Genomic DNA, 5936 nt, shown 5'->3' with positions numbered 1-5936 from the left:
ATATATATATATATATATAAACGAAAAACACCTGCTGTTCTGTGTAGCTGTGTATATACGAGTATGTGTGCGCATGTATATATACATGGTTACATATACACACACAGACATGTGTATACGCATATATATATATATATATACATATATACACGCACACACTTGAGTATATAGAGAGGTTTGAAGTAAGCAGGAAATGAAATCTAAGTGGGAAAGAGTAAACGGTGAATAAAAAAAAATAGGGGATTGATCAAAGTTAAATAACCTGACGTATTCTAAAGTAGATAATTAGACAAAATGACTAACAATTAAAAAAAACACACACACACACCACATTCAAAATAGATAAGAAAAGTGAGATGAAAGAATATAGGTTTAATCCATTTGTATGTGTGTGTGTGTATATATATATATATATATATATATATATGAGAGAGAGAGAGAGAAAGAAAAGCGAAAGATCTACACTTTCATCACAATACTACACAATCATATAATATATATGCATGACCGGCTACAAAAAGAAAGTCACATGTTCTTCTTGTCACATCCCACATTAAATAGTAAATAATAATAATAAATAGGCACAAGGGCTGAAATTGGGGTAATGAGAGGGTGTGGATTACATCGGTTGCCAGCCCTCAACTGGTATTTTGTAGACTATGGGAGAATCGAAGGCAAAATCGACCTCGACAGAATTTGAACTCAGAATGTAAAGACGGACGAAAGAAATATTGCTAAGCATTTAAAATGAACAATTGTGTAAGCCTGAGAATCATACTGTGTCCGACGAGATGGTCACGGTCGGTATGCGATTCATAGTAGGCTTGGGCTTTCTCCTCGAAATAAGCATACATATACATACATATATGGCCGGTTTTATTTCGTGTATTTTACAGTTCGCTTACAAAACGGTTTGGAAATTAGGCTGTCATCGCCAAACACACAGAAGGAAGAAATGTGACTGAATCTTGGAGAGAGAGAGCTGTCACATGACTGGCTGGAATGGCTACACCTCAACAGAGAAAAGACACCACAGAGCATTTTCGGGTTGCCATGCAGGCGTCATTCGTTGATTTCGTTCATAAAACAACACACAACCAGCTACCAAATACCCCTTGTGTAGATATAGATATAGAGAAAGACAGAGAGGTCGAATAGACACCATATATATATATATACACTTGCTAACATGCACGTGTATGTATGTATGTATGTATGTGTGTCTCTCTCTTACTGTGTATTTGCATAGGAGATAAAAAATATTGGTATAATATATATATATATATATATATACATACATACACACACACACACATACATACATACACGCTCATACACGGGTTAAATAGCGAGCATACATCTGTTTCGCTATACACTTGCTAACATGCACGTGTATGTGTGTGTGTGTCTCTCTCTCTCTCTCTCTCTTACTGTGTATTAGTATAGGAGATAAAAAATATTGGTATATAATATATACACACACACACATACATACATACATACACGCTCATACACGGGTTAAATAGCGAGCATACATCTATGTTTCGATATACACTTGCTAACATGCATGTAGGTGTGTCTGTTTGTGTGTGTATTCATTCGTATGGAAGGTATTAAAAAAAAAATTGGTCTTAGATAGATCCCGGGGGAAATCACAATATATAAAAAAAAAATTAAAGGAAAAGAAAACGGAATGTGTCTTTATTACAGATCGATTCCTTCCAATAAGACCCGCTGGGATAAAAATTAAAAAAAGCCTACAATATACGCACTATATACATACTCAAACACACGTGTATATATATATATATATCTACATACACAAATATCTATATATATGTATACATGGGTTATTATATAGATCCACACCCGGTGGAATAACCTATACATGTGTATATAATGATAAAAACAAACGAATGAAATATATAGATGTATATACATACATTTATATTCTTATATAATACATATATATTTGTGTGTGTGTGTGTGTATATGTCATTAAAAGGACACCATGTGGAAAAAGTTAAAGGGAGAAAGCAGTGACGCCTGGAATGTATGTATGTATATATATATATATATATATATATATATATATATATATATATATATATATACATATATATATATATGTATATGTATATATATTGGGTTGGTTGAAAGTTAGTGGCTTCAAAAGTTGAAGCCCGTCTAACATGATCATCAAAAAATATACATAGAAGCAGGTAGGTAAAATAATGAAAATAACGTAAGCCTTGAAGCAGAGAGAGACCTGGAAGGTGATACTGAAAGGTAAGGCTAACGATATTAGCGGTGGCAGGGGCAAATATTTACTAATTGATCAAATTAATACAAGCAGTCAAGACGACTTTAGAATAATATTTTGTAAAACAGCAGAATTTGTCGGCAATCGGCGAGACAAAATATTGCAAGATCAGTAAATTGGTGAGATTTTCAAAATTAGCTGGAGTTCTTTCTCTCTTTTTTTTCTATTCTATTTCAATATAAAATATACTTCCTTAGGCATGCCATTGAGAAGCATGAAATAATAAGATATTATAAACACACACACATATATATATTAGCTTATAAATTCACACATATATATAAAGATCATAAATACACACACACACACACACGTGTTTGATAGATAGATAGATAGATAGATAACAAGCTTCTCTCTTACATAGTTTAAGACAGAAGATATACATACACATACACGTGCCCCCCACCTTCAAGAATTTTATCGACATTAAAATAAAAAGGGGAAAGACAGATTTTCAAAAATGTACAAGAGAAAAAAAAAAGGCGGAGAGAACATACCACAGTAAGTAATATAAAAATAAAATTACCATCATATATATATATATATATGATGTTAAACCAGGTGGATTTATGAAGGTGAAGAAGGAAGCAATTTAAAACGTTGGCTGCTGACAAGAAGAGAGGAAACTTAGAAAAAATAAGTCTTTCTTTCAAGTAATAAATAGAATTAGGAAGATAGACCGACAGATATATAATTTGGGCTGAGTTTGAGGGCATTTTGGGAGGGTTAATTGTTTTTTTAATTTTTTTTCAAATGACAGAATAGGAATAGACATATATATATATTTAAATATTTGTCTTTCAGTCGATGCTCGGATAATAACAGACAATATAAATATTAAAATAGTGATGATGATAAAATTATATTCTTAATATTAACAAAAAGGCTTTTCAAAGTTGAAACACAAGGTCCACATATTGTCAGGAAAGTATATATATATAGTTAATAGATTCACTCTAGTACTTGACTCGTACTTTATTTTATAGACTAATAATACTAATAATAATACTCGTAATACTGTTGATTGGGTATGATCAAAGAGATGTCTTCATATATAAATATATTCACACATATATAATGTATATACATATATATGTGTGTGTGTGTGTGTGGGTGCAGACAGAGAGCCGGGGGTATTTCGTAACATATTAACAATGATATCGTGAGATGTGTCATTATACAATTATATATATATATATATATGTGTGTGTGTGTGTATGTATGTGCATGTATGTATAATGTAGGGATAATAAATAATGAGAAACTGATCTGAAGTGGCGGGGGAAAAGGGGGAAATAGCTCATATGATATTATATGTACGGCTTTTGTAGGTTTGTTTCCCACCAGCGGGAAGGTTAGAAAGCACGAGGGGACACGGATAAGAGATTAAAATATAAAAAAAATTGAGGTGGGAATCGAGACGATTAGGGAACCTCTACGCGATCGGTCATATGCTAGAAACAACAACTAAATCACTCTCAAATCGCACACCGATCGCCTCTGATACATGCACAATGCCTCGACAAAAGACGATATGGTCACAGCTGGAACGCTTACGACCAAGGATCTGTTCGATCGGGGTCAACCTAAGGGATCAACAAGGAGAGAAGTGGGTACAAAAATGTAAATATATATATATATATGAGTGTGTGTGTGTGTGTGTATTGAGTGAGAAAATGTCGTTGAAGTTTGGTCAGCCATATTGATAGGAAGAGGTCAGAGTCTCCGCCTCCTACCACTACTGCCACCACAACTGCCGCTTCTACTCCTACTCTTCCTCCTTCACGTCGTCGTCGTTCTCCTGTCTCTTTCAGTCGGCGAATGACACTCTCACTGCCCCCCTCTATTTCTCTTGTCTCTCTTTCTCTCTCTCTCTCTATCGCACATTCTCTCTCTTTCTCTATGTATGTATGTGTATGTATGTATGTATATGTGTGTATAAATATATGTATATATATCGTCCGCTCACCTTAGATTTCATTATATATAGAAAGTGTGCATTTTTCTGAGTGTAATATAAATTGTATCAAATATATTGAGACTGTTTCTTTCAGTCTCTCTCTTCCTCCCATTCTCTTTCTCTCACTCTGTCTCTCTTTCTCTCTCTCGAAGAGGGGGGGGGGTAACAGAACAATGTATCTTTCTCTTCAAAGGAAGAGGGAAAAAAAGGGGCGAAACAGAACAAAAACAATATGGTAAGGTGGAAAGAAAAAAAAGAGGGAAGGTTATTTAATGAGAAAGAGAAGAAAAAAAAAGAAAAGAACAGAACAGCAAAAGACACGGAGCAAAACGAGCCAAAAAATCTTGCTAGCGAATATGTGAATATGTATTCGTGTTAAGTGGGAAAACCCACCAACATACCTGGAAGAATGTCTACAAGGTGGGACGGAGAAAAGAAATTAAATTAAAACAAAAAACACTACATAATTAAATGAAATATGTTCGATGAGATTCTGCTTCGAAGACTTACCTGGTATTAGGGCTGTAAAAAGCGGTGTTTCGTCCGTAAACAATCGGAAAATCTCCCCCAGAAATGTAAACAGCTCCTAGCTACGAGCGAGCATAGCTTGGCAGTGGTAGTAGTTGAAGTGACAGTGGGAGTGGCAAAGGAGCAGGCTTGCAGTAGGGTTGCTTACACAGCAGTAGTAGCAGTAGTAGTATGTCTACTGCCAGTCAGTCAGTGTGGCTGGCTGGCTGGCAGACTGGCTTGGCTGGCTGGCTGGCTGGCTGGCTGGCTGCTTGTCCTTCTGCAGTGGTTGTGAGTTTGCTGTCTGTCAGCCAGCATAGCAGCAGCAGGTTTGCAGCAGTAATAACACTCTCACTGCCGAAAAACAAAAACAAAAAAAAAAGAAACAGAAAGAAAGAAAGAGAAAAAGTCGTATAGTAGCAGTAGGTTTGCAGTGGTAATAACACGCTGCAAAAGTCGCACAGCAGCAGTGGTAGCTTCTCGCTGACTTTTATAACTAGCAGCTGTCTTTGATGCAGTGGTTTCGGTGTGGCAGCTTAGGCATAGCAGTAGGCTTGCAGCAGTATCGACACCTTAGTAATGTGATAGTTGCCATTTAATGCGGCACACCTTTATTTCCTCCGGCGTTAGCATTATACAGACATGCAATTACACACACATTCATATAAAACTATATGTGTGTGTGCATGTCATGTACATTTGTATATACATACCCGTATATGTGTGTGTACATACATAACATATATAGTATGTTATATCCACACACATATATATATATATATATATATATATATATATATATATACATAACGTACATATATATACATATATATGTTATATATTATACATGGCTTCAAATTTTGGCACAAGGCCCATAAGCCGATAACATCGACCCCACTGTTTAACTGTGCTTATTTTATTGACCCGAAGGGGTGAAAGACAAAGTTGACCTCGGCGGAATTTGAACTCAGAACGTACAGACGGACGAAATGCTGCTAAGCACTTTGCCCAACGTGCAAACGATTTTGCCAGCCCCTCGCCTTAATATATATGATTATATAATGTGTGTATATATCTATAGCAAATGCAAATATCATACATATATGTATGTATGTGTATGCATGCATGTGTGCATATGTGTAGATA

At 35.3% G+C, this 5936-nt stretch overlaps 1 long non-coding RNA gene across 2 annotated transcripts in view; it reads right to left on the bottom strand.

Annotated features, from left to right (window-relative positions):
- Positions 1–5091, bottom strand: part of LOC128250765 (uncharacterized) — a 158113-nt gene extending 153022 nt beyond the window's left edge. For both annotated transcript variants that reach the window (XR_008266749.1, XR_008266748.1), the window contains exon 1: positions 4794–5091. This is a non-coding gene — a long non-coding RNA (uncharacterized LOC128250765). The remainder of the gene's footprint in view (positions 1–4793) is intronic.
- Between the last annotated feature and the right edge of the window lie 845 nt (positions 5092–5936).

This window comes from Octopus bimaculoides, chromosome 25 (genome assembly GCF_001194135.2).
Source record: "Octopus bimaculoides isolate UCB-OBI-ISO-001 chromosome 25, ASM119413v2, whole genome shotgun sequence".
NCBI classification, from domain to species: Eukaryota; Metazoa; Mollusca; class Cephalopoda; order Octopoda; family Octopodidae; genus Octopus; species Octopus bimaculoides.
The sequence above is the reverse complement of the archived record's forward strand: the minus strand, read 5'-3'. Positions and strand labels throughout refer to the sequence as shown.